General features: G+C 31.5%; 1 protein-coding gene across 5 annotated transcripts in view; it reads right to left on the bottom strand.

The window, feature by feature from the left end:
• Positions 1–14508, bottom strand: part of LOC117174319 (ESF1 homolog) — a 247024-nt gene extending 232516 nt beyond the window's left edge. For 3 of the 5 annotated variants that reach the window (XM_033363328.1, XM_033363330.1, XM_033363326.1), the window contains exon 1: positions 14389–14502. The gene's annotated coding sequence lies outside the window, so the exon portion shown is untranslated. Of the gene's footprint in view, positions 1–14388 lie in introns of all 5 variants that reach the window. The other 2 variants (XM_033363327.1, XM_033363331.1) reach the window with 2 other exon arrangements.
• Between the last annotated feature and the right edge of the window lie 391 nt (positions 14509–14899).

The raw sequence follows: 14899 nt of genomic DNA, 5'->3' as shown, positions 1-14899 counted from the left end.
TGTAAAAAAATTCATGAATGTTTTCACAAAAATTTTGCCATTAAGAGGCCATTTTGAAAATACTAAAACGAAAAATCGATCTTTGAACCATGGATTCTCAAAATTTAGACATTTATTCCATCGGTCAGTGAGATTCCAGGTTAATTACAGACTCGAAAAGCTTTAGAAAATGGTTCACAAAAAAAATAGGCACGAAAAATCACGTTTTTTTTTTTTGTTTAAACTGCATTTTGGGATAATAAGTAAATTTTTTAGGAATTTCATTGGCACCGTCGGAAAAAGGAGATCTTAAGCAATAAAAATATATGTGTCTCAATTTTTTCTAGTGTCGAATAGTCTTAGTTATTGGCCGTTGAAAAGTAGTGTACCGGTAGTGGCGTTTTGGCCGTTTAAGGGTTAATAATCCTGAATAAATTGAGAAAATTCCAAATTTAAAATTTTGTTTTTTAATTGAAAAATCTCTAAATATAATTATTTCAGATTAAAATTAGTAAGTAATTAGTAATTAAATATTAATCAATCAGAAGCAAGCAATAGATGGACGTCAGTTCATGTATCACTGACGAGAGTGTGTGCGTAAAAAGCTGAGGCCATGTAATTTCAAATTTGTAGAAGAGGTTGTGAATGTCAACGATGCCACTTCATATGACAACTGCGCGGCAAAATATAAAAACTTATAAAATATATTTTTCTTTAGAATACACGTTGAATTATTTGAGCTTCCTTAGGACATTTTGAATTTTGTAGAATTTAAACTAATTCTTAAAATTCACTTGTATGTCATTCTTTGAATTCTTTTAAAGCTTTTTTTTTAATTCTCATGAAATTTTTACATTACACTATAAATTATTTTGAAATTCTCCATGTCTACTTTATTCTTCTGAATTCTTTGAATTTCTCTGATTTCTTATGAATTTTCTTAAATATTTTGAATTCTCCGGATTATTTTGTATTCTATTAATTCTTTTTAAATTCTCTAAATCCTTTTGAATTCCATGAATTTTTTTAAACTTTGCACTTTGCACTGAATTAAAAAAAATGTTTTTTAATTATTTTCAAAAAATTAACATACACATTAAGTTTATTTGAACTCTTCCACATCTGTTGAGCTTTTTTTAGTTCTCTTCAAATATTTAGAATACACGTTGAATTATTTTGACTTCCTTCAAATGTTTTAAACTCTACAGAAATATAAAAAAAAAGTTAATTCTCTTGAAAGCTTTGCAATATATAATGCATTCTTTAGATTTTCTGTGAGTCTTTTGAATTCTCTGAACTCTCCTTAATTATTCTGAATTCTCTGATATCTTCTTAATTATCTCACTTCTTTTGAATTCTCAGAAACCTTTTAAATTTTTCAATTCTCTTTATTCTTTTTAAATTCTCTGAATTTTCCAAATACTTCTGATTCCCTGAATTATTTTTTATTTTGCTGAACTCTCTAAACTGTTATACATTTTTTGAATTCTCGCGAGACCACTGAATACTTAAAATGTTTTTTAATTATCTTGAAATCATTAGAATACATTTTAAGTTACTTTTACCTCTTCCAGATCATTTGCATTTTCGGAATTCTCTGGAAATTTTTAGAAAACTAAAATAGACCCTTTTAAAAACTACCAAAATATTTTTAGAACATAAAATTTCCATTATGCCACCGAAAGCAATGCATTATTTTCTGAAAATCATGAGAATTGTAAATAATTTCAAACTTCGGTAATACTTCGCCTATTATTATAAATGGTTAAAAGTTTTTCGTCAAATTAACATCTTTTCCATTGTATTTCATAATGGAAAATCTACTAAAACATATTTTTAACTTAAATCTCATTCATGCGCTTGAGGAATTGTAAAGACTTTAGGAGAACAAAAAAAAACTTAAAAGAATTCAAAGTACAAGTGAATACTAAAAATTCATTTCAATTCTACATAATGCATAATACTCGATGGAATTTAAAATCAAATATTTTTCTTATGTCTTACGGTCAACATAAATTAAAACAAGATTAAGCCAAAAAACATTCTTTCGAAATCAGAATTTATTTTATCAACAACTCCTTTCTCAATCCTTGACGTTTCGGTACAATGCGTACCTTTTTCACAAGGTTTTAACCCAAATAATTATACCTTTACAATTAGCAATATTAAAGAGAACAATCATAATAAATAATTTCGTAGATTAATATAATTTTTTACGTGAGTTTTAGAAGTTTCAATTAATCAGACATAAGATTAATATCGAAGAGTAAAAAACCGAAGACATCAAAATAACGCAAAGAACGATGTCATTGGGCGGGTTTTCATTCACACTACTGATGAGGAAACGCGAAAATAAGTTTAAATTAAAAGTGAGAAATTTTGTCACTGATCAGAAAACATTATTTTATAATGTTATGTTAAATTTTATTGATACAGTCAAACCTGGATTTAATGTCAATTTTGGAACTGAGCGTGACATTAAGTCCAGAGTGTCGGAAATATTTTATCTCTCCTGTTTTGTTTTCTTTCTTGTTACTCTCTCTGTTTTGTGACGCATGAGTGAGCGCCGCACATCCTCCCGTAGCTCATCTAACTCATCCCCACAGAGCGGCATCAATTATCAAAAACATTAAATGGAGGATCACGGAATCCTGGTTTGACTACATTTAGAATTTCAGTGTGACAAACCTGTGTTAAAATTGCCAACTTCTCAATCTCTTTTGTATTCAGCAATTCTGGTTTTTAATCTCCGGCCAGTTACACTTATATAAGCTTTATTGTAACATTTACATTTAATTAGATAAATAACACCAGGTAAATTTGTAATGGAATCACTGTCTTTCTTCTTATCAAACAATTATCTAAAGTATTTGTGCTTTTAAATAAATCTTGATGTTTAATTTTGAAAGAGAATTCCTTAATCGTTCAGATAGACCCTGAATGAAAGGTAAGGTAACATTTAAATTAAACCTATTGTAAGTATTACTCCATTTGTTTTTTATTCGTTTCATTATTGTTATTGTAAATTGCATGAATGGTTCTGTAATAATGTCGTTAACTAGCCCAAGCGGATAGTCATTATGTACTAAAGTTGTTTTTAATTGATTTAAATTTTCTGTTCGGAATTGGACACCACTTAATTTACACATCTACATACTAAACCTTTTATTGAATAAATTTGTGGAATTATAGTTTAAGTATCTAGCAAAACAAGAAGGTTTTTTGGATCAAATTGTTAATAAATCATATTTGGAGTTTTTATAAGTTGCAAATCAAGATAATTAAGAACATTATTAATCTCACATTCGTGGGTCAAATTTGTACCATCTTCAATATTATTAAATGCATTAAAAAAACTTCAACCTTGTCTTTAGGAACAATAGCTAAAATGTCATCGACACATCCGTTATATAAAATAGGTGTGAAATCTATGAATTGTAGAGCTTTTTTTAATATCTTGTAAAAAATACATCAGAAAAAAAGGTGAACCCATAGGGCAAATCGAAATTTGTTTATAAAATTTATTGTTAAATGAGAAACAATACCATTAAAGATATTCCTGATAGCTACTAAAATGTCATTTTTTGTTATTTTTGTTAAGTTATGATTTAAATTAAGTTTTTTTCAATGCAATATAAAGCAAGATCAAGTAGGATGCTGTCGAACATGGACACAACATCTAAAAAAACTTTTAAGTGAGTTTTTGTTACATTCATAGTTTTTGAACATTCTTTAAGTTCTGCGTGAACATTACAGTTCACATCTTCAGGGCTGACCTGAAACTGAGGTATCAGGTCATGATGTTCTTAGGTATACTTTCTACGATGCCTGTGATTGGCCAAGGTCTAAAAAAAATGTCCAACATTCTAAGCTGTTTAAAACACGCTTACTTTTACTTCCAGCTTAATCTACCTACACGCGAAAAATCATTGACAATCTGGGATTTGTAGGTCCCATAACTCCAAAACTACTCATACGACTTTTTTGTGCGCATGGAGACATTTGTTCAGTGTGACGAGAACTTAATTTCTTAAAGTTTAATTTTAAAAAATATACATGAAATTTGAACCATTTTATACCCAAAGAAAAGAAGTTTTACCAAAAAATATAGCCGCTAGGCGGGCACATTCTCATTGGGCGCGGCTCCTTGCGCCAACTTTGAGCACGCCCACGGCGCGCGGGTACGCTCTCGCACTTCGCGCTCTTTTTCGTACATTTAATACGTACACTTTAACTAAATTTTTTCAAATATTGTGAATACTATAACTTAAATCGAAAACTGTGAGTTAAACTTCTGAGGAATTACAACCATGAATTGTAACTAAATTCTTTTCTATTCGATTTTAAAGAGGGTTCTCAAAGGACCTACGGCTTTGACGATTACATTCTCATCACTCAACTCAATCTTCATCAAGATAATTTGTCAATCTTTTTAAAATCCACTAAAAATAACGTTTTGGACTTATGGATCTCTTACAAAATCAAAATCGCATATTTTTGAAAATGATTCAATTTTTGGGAAATTTTGTCTAATTAAAAAATTTCATGATTTCTCAACTGGTGTTCTAAGGCTTGAAAGGGGACCAGATTGTGTCCGAAACGTTGCCAATTTTTTCTTTCAAAATACAAGGTTTTTTACTTTATTCAAATGACCTTTCCTTCCGGAGACTTTTTCATACGCTAAAAAGCATATCACTTTTTGAAGTTTTATCGAATTTAAAAATGTCATCCGGATAATTTGCAATTATTTTTGACGTGTATCAGAAAATTTGAAAAAAATTTCTAAAACTCATAAAAAATTTTTATTCAAATTTTGAAAAAGCTCAAACTTTCTGAATTGTTGTCTAATCGAAAAATTTAACTGACATAGTTTCTAAATATATTTGATACCTAGTGACGAATTTACATGAAATTATCTAATCTGTTAGAAAAATCTTTATTTTTTATTTTTCTGAACATTTTTAAAATTTTCAAAAGTACATAACTTTTCTAATTTTCATCGAAATGAACAATTTTATTTAGATAATTTGCAAGTCTTCTAACTATCTATAAGAAACTTTAACAAAAAATTTGAAATTTGAAAAAAAATTTTCAAATTTTGCAAATGCTCTAAATTTTTTAAATTTTGGTTGGAAATATCTGCTTAACGAACTTAGCCTTCATTTTGGGAAACTTAAGAAGTGTATCAAAGGCTGACCTGATTGGACAAATCCTTCTAATATTGTATCAAAATTTGACTTGATTGGACAAATCCTTCTAATGTTAGCGTGGCTACAACATTCAGGTAACCATATATACAGACATAGACACCGATAAAATGTTATGATTTTCGGATTCTGTGAGTACCGCAACATAAAGATCCGTTAAAAACCATAGATCGAAAATTTAGACGATTACATTACACTCTCATAAATGAGAATGTAAAAATGCATTTTCATCGAAAGAAATGAATCCTTAATTAAAATAGATGAATTTTCAAAAAAGAATCATTTTCTACCAAAAAAGATTAATTTTCAACTGAGAAAGGTCAATTTTCAACCAAAAGCAAAAAAAACAACAAATTTTCAACGAAGTTGTTACATTTTTAAATAAAAAGATTTTCAAATAAAGAAAATTTTCAACGAAAAATGATACAGATAAATTTGCAGCATAAAAAAATGTTTATTAAAATAAAAAACAATTTAATTTTCAACAGAACAGTTATATTATCAACCGAAAAATCAATTTTCGAACGAGAAGAATAATTTTTTATTAAAAAAAGGATAAATTTTCAACTGAAAAATATTTTGAACCGAAGAAAAAACTTTCAAATTTACAACAGAATAGTTAAATTTTTAAACATATAGTTGGACTTTCAATTAAAAAAGATAAACTTTAACCAAAAATGGAATAGAATGAATTCTGAGAGAAAATTGAAAAAAGAACAAAACATTTTTTTATTCTTTCGTAAAAAATTTAAAAAAGGTTTAAAAGAGTGTGTAGAAAAATTTTGTAATTTCCCCATGTTAAATCATTTTAGAAGAAAATAAGGAAATTAATTTTTATTAAGGCTTCTTGCGCAACTTCGTTGTAGATTTTTTTAAAAAGTTTATGGTGGTTTAAAAAATGTGCTTTCAAATTTGAGTAAGTTTAAGATATATTCAGATATATTCAAATTTTTAAATTATATGTTGGTTTAAAAAATACACTTTCAAATTTGAGTAAACTCATGAGATATTCAGAAATGTTGAAAGGATTAAAAAATAATTAAAACTTGTAAAGGTTGTTGAGAATTTTGTAAGGTTTCAGGAAAATGAAAAAAATCTTTCAGGTTCCTAGAAATAATTAAAATAATTTTTTATTTCGTAAAATTAATTATAAGAGATTATTTTAAAACATTCCAAAATATTTCAAAACATTATAGATGATTTCAGACTTCCGTTTCCAGTACCGATAGAGGATACACGGAGTACGGTGAGGGTGTGGCGACTAAGGGTGCTGGGGTGAAAAAAGTGTGAATGAAGGGCGCGATAGAAAGTGAAAATTTAAACGGATAATACCAAAATTGACGTAAGTTGATTTTGAGGTTATGTTCGCTTGAGTGATATACTGGGTTTCTTGGCAGTAAGTAGGAGTTCGAAGGGTAAGAAGGAAGAAGGAGTTATATAGACACAAATTGTCAAAAAGAAATCAGTGTAGGAGGGCGAATTTTTTGAAAGTTTTTTAAATTCTGGGGAGGATAGAAAGTGACAAGGGAGGAGGAGGTGAGGCTAAAGGTCAGTTAACAGGGTAGTCATGTCGGCAATGCGCAGTCCACAACGTGATTTCGGAAGGAGACAGAACTAGGGTTTAGAATATAAGAAAAATGGTCTGCTGCAGTGCTCCGTTTTGTAAAAATAGAGGCGAGGGTGGACTTAAACTTTATCGTTTTCTACTAGGGCGAAGGGAAAGATTGTCAATGTGGATCATAAATTGTATACGAGACAAATGGAAACCGAATTTAAATTCAAGATTATGCGAAGTTATTACTAATATTTATGACTATCACAATATAATTCAAATATAGGGGGTCTGTAGATTATGTTTACATGTAATTTTAATTGCCTATAATCATTTTTTTGATATATTAAAGCGAAATGAGATCCAGAAGAAAGTAAGGTTAGGCTATGATGTGCAATATAAATAGCTATCATAATAAACTCTTGAAATTTTAGCGCACTCCTATTTATAAACTGAGTAAAATTTTGTCTGCAATCATAATTTTTGGAAGAGCTACTTTTTAGGAAATGTGTGGGTTAAAAAATCATATAGTCGAATTTAAATATTTCATATATTACATCACGTAATTTTATTTATAATTTATATTTTCATAAAAATGATTCAGTATAATTTAAAAATAAATAATCTATATCATGTAGGTGTATTTATATAATTCGATATCAATTTAGCGATTTTGAATTTGGCGGCGAACCAGAATGGCAGTTTGCATATTCCCATGTAATATAGTACCTTAACAGAATGAGTTAAGTAAGAAGAGTGAAACAAATATGGATAGCGATAGCAAAGAGAGGGAAGGTAGCGTAGACGAAACAAGCTGTGAGTAAAGTGCAGATGATACGTTTACTACGCCTTTGCATCCCGTACCAACGGCAGTATCGAGACGAGGAAGGTGACATAGGCGCGGAACGCCCACTAATTGGGAAAGGCTTGGATCGAAATCGGGAAGCTCGGGGTCGCGGGATTTGTTGCACAGGTGGCAACAGTCGGCTAGCGCGATTAACAGCGAGAGCAACAATAGCGAAGGGGAAAAAACGGGGGATGATAAAAGGAAAAGAGAGCAGGTGGGCGAAGAGGGGCAATGACTTAAAAAAAGGTTAAGACAAAAAAAGAACGCCGGAGAGAAATAGAGATGAAGGGGATATATTCGTAAAGTTAGAAGCCCTTACAAAAGGATTAAAAGAGGAGACTTGCGGAAGACTGACTGATATGAAAAAATAGGGGGAAGAGGTAAAACACGAAGTAAGAAAAGTGAGACAAGAGTCGGAAGAATGGGATCCATTATGGAAAGGAGAGGAAGAAAAGATGTGGAATAAATTGAAAAGTATAGAAAATAGGCAGAGAGAATGAGGAGGTTAGGAAAAGGGACATGAAACTGTTAGAGGAGAGGGTGAGCAAACTAGAAATAAGGAATGAGACTAAGGTGGGAGAGAAAGGGAGCATGGAAGAAGTGAGAGTGTGAGGTGGTCAAGCATGAGCAGAATGAAAGGTGGCGATTGAGACTGATTGAGGTTGAAAGAAGAATGGAAGGGAAGGATAGAGCGAAAAAGAAAAAGAACATTATAGTGATGGGTTTGAAAGTGGACAGTGAAAGGGCAGAGGAAAATATTAGGAAGGTGATGAGAGACATCGGCGCGCAAGTCAGAGTAGAAGGGATAAGAAGACCAGCAGGGAATAAAGAGGGCAGAGAATGTATATAAAGAATCGAAGACATGACGTGGCGGGAAAGGAGAAGAAAATGGCTAATCGAGCGAAAGGCATGGACTGAGAGGTGTAAAGGTTATACGGTAAGAATTGGCAGAGATAGGATACAGTTCAACGGAGAGACATGGATTTTGGACGATGGAGTAGAAGAACTGAGGGAGGGTAGGAAACGGATAGTGAATGAAGGAGACAAAGAGCATGAAAAGGGGAATGAAAGAGTCACGGGGGGGGGGGGGGGGGGGGGGGGGGGGGGGGGGGGTTAAAACGGCAAGAGGATCGAAATGAAAGAAATAAAGGAGATAAGCACAAAAAGAGCGACGTGCAAATAGCATTCTGAAACGTGTCAGGATTAAAAAACAAGGACAAAGGATTTTGGGGAGCAGTGCAGAAATGGGATGTGATAATGATGAGTGAGACATGGGTGGATGAGAAAGAGTGGAAATGCTTGAAAATAATATTACCGAAAGCATATGAGTGGAAGATGCAAGCAGCAAGAAAGGAGCACGTGAAAGGGAAAGGAATGGGTGGCATGGCGTCAGGGGTCAGAAAGGAACTGGTGGTAGAGGAAGAAAAGAGAGTATATAAAAGAAAAGGATGGAACAATGGATAGAAGAATTAAATTAGGAAAAGTTATTGTGGATGTAGTATGCGTGTACAGAAGAAGAGAAGAAGAGGGAGGATGGAGAACAATAAGGAAATGGACAGAGGAGAAAGAGGAGAGGCTGGTCCTAATACGAGGGGATTTGAATGCATGGACCGGGGAACAAGGGGGAGAAGTATGGGATAGAGAAAAGGAGGTGTTTATAAGGAAATCGAAACAAAACTAAAATGATCGGGAGGGTAGGAGGCTACTAGACATACTGGAAGAGGCGGGATGGTTCATTTGTAACGGCAATATATGATGAGAGGAAGATGGTGTATATACGTACGCGGGCATAGTATTTTGGGGTTGGAAAAGTTGAGAGAATTTAGAGAAAAAATAGAAAACGAAGAGATAGGTGGTAGGAAAAAGGAAAGAGTTGACACACTGCTAGAAACACTTAAAGGAGCGATAAATAAGGTAAGGGAAGAAGTGAGACCGAGAGAAAAGGAAGAGGGGCTTAGGAGAGGCTGGTGGGACAATGAACGCAGGAAAAGTAAAGATAGGATGAAGGAGAGTGTAAGGAAATGGAGGAAAAGGGAAATGGAAAAAGAAGAACTCAACAGAAGAAAGAGGGAGCACGAAAGAATGATAAAGGAGAAAAGACAGAAGGAGAAAGAAAGGTATACGGCAGAGGTAGAGAAGGCGGTAAAAGAAGGGAGGGAATGGTAAGTGATAAATAGGGAAAGAGAAGGAAGGAGTGGTATAAATGAAGAAATAGTAATGAAAAAGTGGACGAAGCACTTCAAGGGGCTGCTAGGAGGAGTGGAATATAGGGTAAAGGAAGAAAAGTTGTCGATCGGGACGAGGAAACTGAAAACGAGATTAGTAGGGATAAGGTGAATGAGGCGATTGCAAGGTTGAGAAGAAACAAGGCAACAGGGGAAGCTGGCTTGGAAAATGAAGCACTGAAATATGGAGGATTAGGGGTGAGGGAAGAGATGTAGAGAATTTGCAACAAGGTACAACTGCTGGTATAGAATGGTTAAAGGGCAGGGGGAACCAGAGTACCTAAAAAAGATTAAATAGGAGAGCAAATGGAATAGAGTAGTGACACTCAGAATGAAAGAGGGTATAAGAGCATGCAGGTATTGGATGAATGATGAAGAAAATGTTTGTAGAGTATGTAGATATGAGCAGGAAACATGGTTGCATGTGTTAGAGAGGTGTACAGGTGCCAAAGGGGAAGGGGAGAGTACAGAATAGAGAATTAAATAGATTCTGAATGAAAATGGTCAGGGGGAGGAATGGACAAAGAAGCTAGAAGATCTAAGAGAGAAAGAGCTGGTTGCACAGGATAGTAGATTAAAAATAAAAAAAAATGACTTCGAAAAAAGGAGAGTTACGAATTAGTGTTGCGAAATAGATAAAAAATTTGAAATTGATAATGCCCTACCGAAAGAAATCTCCGAGTTTTCTTTAGCGAAATAGCTTGGCCCATTTGAGTCTATAAACAAAATAGTCTCGGAGATAGTTTGAGAGATTTGGGTCCTTTTCAAGATCCTTTTAGTGGTCATTTTAAGAGTGGTGCGACGGTAATATGTTTCTTTTGTATTCGTCACATACCTGGCGGGCAATTATTTACAGTAGTTGGTCGTGGCTAATCCACTCTCCCTTTTTAAATTTCTCTTCAAATTATTAACATTTTTTTTTAATTGATGAATTTTCTCATTATACTTATTTATAATTATAACTTATATACTGATATACAATTTTCTAGTTGAATTCAAAAATGTTGTCTTTTTTGGGCGTATCTCATTCCATTTACGAGAAACGTTCTATTAATTCCAATTTTAAGCACTAAAGAAAAAAAGTTAGATATCTGAAGTCATCGAAACCCGTATATTCCGAATAATTATATTTTAGGCTGTTAACTATGAAATTAAAAAAATCTACTTCTAAATTTCAATCCGAAAGCTTAACAAAGGCCCCTGAGTGTCGGCTACTCTATTGAGATAGCCTCTCTGCTTGTTATTTATGAGCGTATTCTTATTTCAATTTCGGAAAGGATATATTATAAAGCCTTCAGACCATTTAAACGAGCTTTCTGGACCTTTAAAAATATCTACCTGAGTGCCTGCGGAGAATTTCTTTGAGATTCTTTGACCTAAAGAATTTTTAGTATATACTCAAAGACTCTTTTCGGTAGGGTGGTACGAGAAAATGGAAGCCCAGGGCAAAGTTGCAAGCGTTTGAAAAAAAAAAAAAAAAATAATAATAATAATAATAATAATAATAAGTTAGGACCGTATGAAGCGAATAATTCGTAAGATAGTATAAGGCTTGTTTGTAAGAATATTTGTAATGGTTATGTAAAGACTCTCAAACCCGTAAAAGGGAGAGAGTATAAACAAATAAAGAATATGGTACATGAGATTTAAAAAATTCTAAAAGAATCTGAAAAATTTGTTAAACAATTTTTTTAATTAGGAGGATTAAAAAAATCAGGAAAAATTTGAATACTTTTTAAAGATTAGAAGATCTGACAAGGTTAGAAAAAAAGAATTATTTTTCCAATATTCGTTTGAAAAATTTTAATGATTTTTTATTTTTAAAAATGTGCTTTAAGGGAAAATTAAAAAAACGTTTTTAGAAATATCAAAGGAATTTCTAAAATTTAAAAGAACAGTGTAGAATATTTTAAAGCAAAATGTTTGAATTGGGTAAGATTATAACAAGTAAACAAAAATCGAGTAAATTAAAAAAAAATTAAGAAGAATCGAAGAAATTCGAATCGAATTTTAAACTTAAATTCTGTCGGAAACTTAGATTTTTTAAGATTTAAAAAATAAACTTTAGAAGCTTTAAAGGGATTCTGAAAGTTTTCAAGGAGGTAAAACTATCTGTTTTAAAATTCCTGGGAAATTTTTGGAAGATTATATTTCAATTTTTTACATCTTGAATGATTTTCAAAATTTTAAGAAAAATAGTTAAAAATATTTTCAGGAATTTAAGTCGTTTTTAATGAATTATAAATATTAAAAAACTTGCAAATATTTCCAAAAATATATAAAATATTCCTTGATTTCTCCCAAACTTCTAAATGTTGTAAACTTTTTGAACTTGACCTCATATTATGCTTTCGTAATATATGAAAACTTTACAAAACCTTTAAAGTCTGAAAATACTTATCTAAATATTACAATATTTAGCTTTTGCAATTTTATTTTAATTGCAAAATAATTGTACTTGTAAATAATTGTAAAATAAATTTAACATTTATTTTTTGAAGAAATTTCTCATGATTTTCAAAGGACAAAACAATTCTAAAAATAAGTCTTTGTATAATATCTTAATACATAATGAACATACTTTTAAAATATTTCCCCTTGATTCTGCCTTAGGGTCAAACATAGTACAAAAAACCATCGTGAAATTTCATATAAAAACTGTGCTCTGTATACATTAATTTTTTTAATGAGAAATAAGAATACTTTTATAAATATTCCTAATTTTTATTTTAATATGATACTTAGGGAATAGATCTCAGAGATTAAATTATAAAAATATCTCCATTAGTAAAATACTACGAATAATCGCCTTTAAAATTATACAAAAAAATTTTAAATGTTAACGAGCGGTTGTACAGATTTGGCTTGAATCTTATGGACCAGTTTCAGAAACAGATATCTCTCTTATCGGTTTTCAGCAAATGATTTTGTCCTAAACATAAAGCAGTTAAAAATACATTTAAAAAAATTAAAATAAGGAAGGTCAGAAATGCATGCAGTTGTCTGTTAGAAAATCCCACACATTTTTATCAAATGATAAGTCTTTTGTACTCAAATGGAAAAATTAAAATCTTTAATTAATTATGGATGTTTAATTGACGTCAGTTCCCTTACTATTCATACTTGAGAATTGAGGAATCTCATTTTCGTAAACAAAAAGTATTTTTAGGTTTTTCAGTTATTTAAATAAGTTTATCCAACGTTTCTAAAACTTTCTAAAGTTTAAATTCTTTTTGAATCTCACAAATTCTACTAAATATTTCTTGAATTTATTCGACTATTTACATTTTTTGACCTTTTTATGTTATCGAATTAAAAAAGTTTGATTTACATGGGAGGAAGAAAGGAGAAAAATGAGAAGGGTGTGTAATATTCGAGAAGGGGTTATGAGGTGACAGGACATAGAGTTAGAGTTATTGGTTAAACAAGGAGAAGAGAGATGGACAAAGATTATAGATTCGAGGTGCAATAGATGGTATATGCCGGTTAAAGGGTTTACGGAACCAGAATATCTGCAAAAAATAAAAAAGGAAGAAAAATGGAGTAGGGTTGTAGGGTTTAGAATGGAAAATGGAGTGAGAGCATGCAGATATTAGATGGATGAAGAGAAGAATTTATGCAGATGATGTGGACACGAAATGGAGTCATGGGCACATGTATTAGAGAGATGTACAGGAGAGGAAGAGGGACAGTTAAGTTTGGATGAGTGTGTAAGATGGATCTTGGATGGTAGTGGATAGGGAGTGATGTGAATGAAGAAATTGGAAAAAGTAAGGGGAAGTAAGGGAAAGCAAGGGAGCAGGGCAGACCCAAACGGGTGATCCTTAAAATGGACAGTAAAAAGCGAAAATTGTTTTCAATATCGTGGAAAACGCACTTTTTTATGGTAAGAGTAAACGGAAGCCCGTTCATTTTAAGAAATAATGTCACTACTGTTACTATTGTTTCTCCTACGTAATGCGAAACAGTATAATATAAGTAGTAGTTAAGTTAGAATAAGGATGGAATTGTAAATATATGTACAAGGAGCGGAGGCCCTCAAACCCGTAAAAGGGAGAGATTAAATACATACATACAAACATACATTATGCACTTTCACATGATAATTAGGAAAATAATTCTTTTTTTCTGATCTTGTCAGGCCTTCTACTCTTCTAACCTTTAGAAATGATTGAAATCTTTCCTGATTTATTTTTTAATTCTTCAAAATTAAAAGAAAAATTGCCTTTAAAATTTTTCAGATTCGTTGACAATTTTTTTAATCTTTTGTAATGTTTTGAAATGCATTAAAATAATCTCCTAAAATGAATTTTTCGAAATAAAAAATTATTATAATTATTTCTAGGAACCTAAAAGAATTTTTTCATTTTCGTGAAACCTTACTTCTTTTGTAGTAGTGAATATTACGTCCCTCTCTGAAAATGGTAAAATTACAAAAAATATTGTTTACCGTGCAGTTGAAAGAGTATTGAATTTGGAGGTTATGTGTACGATTTTATTCACATTTAAAATTAGAAAAAAGCTGCTGTTGTAAGAATTTTTTTCTTAACATTAAATTTACATCTACCTCATACTCACCCTTATTTAAAAGTACAAGGATAACTAACGACAAAATTATATATAAGCAATAACCTTCCTTTATATTAACACACTAACAAGAGGTTAATTACCAGAACACAAAAATTTTTCCTGCTTCCAGAGTTCCCGTTATATACTCGTCACCATGATCTAAGAAATACATGGTCTAGCCACTTGAGGGCTCCGTTTCGTTCAAGTCATGCAACCTCTTAATTCCACCATCTTGTTAGTATGACCGCGCAGTTTAAGTTTGACACGTAGCACACATAATGTCGTAATATAATATCACATAATATAATATATACAATGCTAAAAGAATGAATTCCAAAAAAAACTTGTAACGGGTATATTATAACACTGAAAAGGAAATAAATTATATTCGGGCAAGAATTTAAGTTAGTAAATAATACTGATAAGCATTTTCTTTAACATTTGTTTGAAAACTGTCTTACTGGGCTTGAGATAGTGATAATAAATAATATACAAAATTAAAAATAAATGTACGATCCAT

This window comes from Belonocnema kinseyi, chromosome 6, assembly GCF_010883055.1.
Source record: "Belonocnema kinseyi isolate 2016_QV_RU_SX_M_011 chromosome 6, B_treatae_v1, whole genome shotgun sequence".
Classification (NCBI taxonomy): domain Eukaryota; kingdom Metazoa; phylum Arthropoda; class Insecta; order Hymenoptera; family Cynipidae; genus Belonocnema; species Belonocnema kinseyi.
This window is presented reverse-complemented; position numbering and strand designations above follow the sequence as displayed.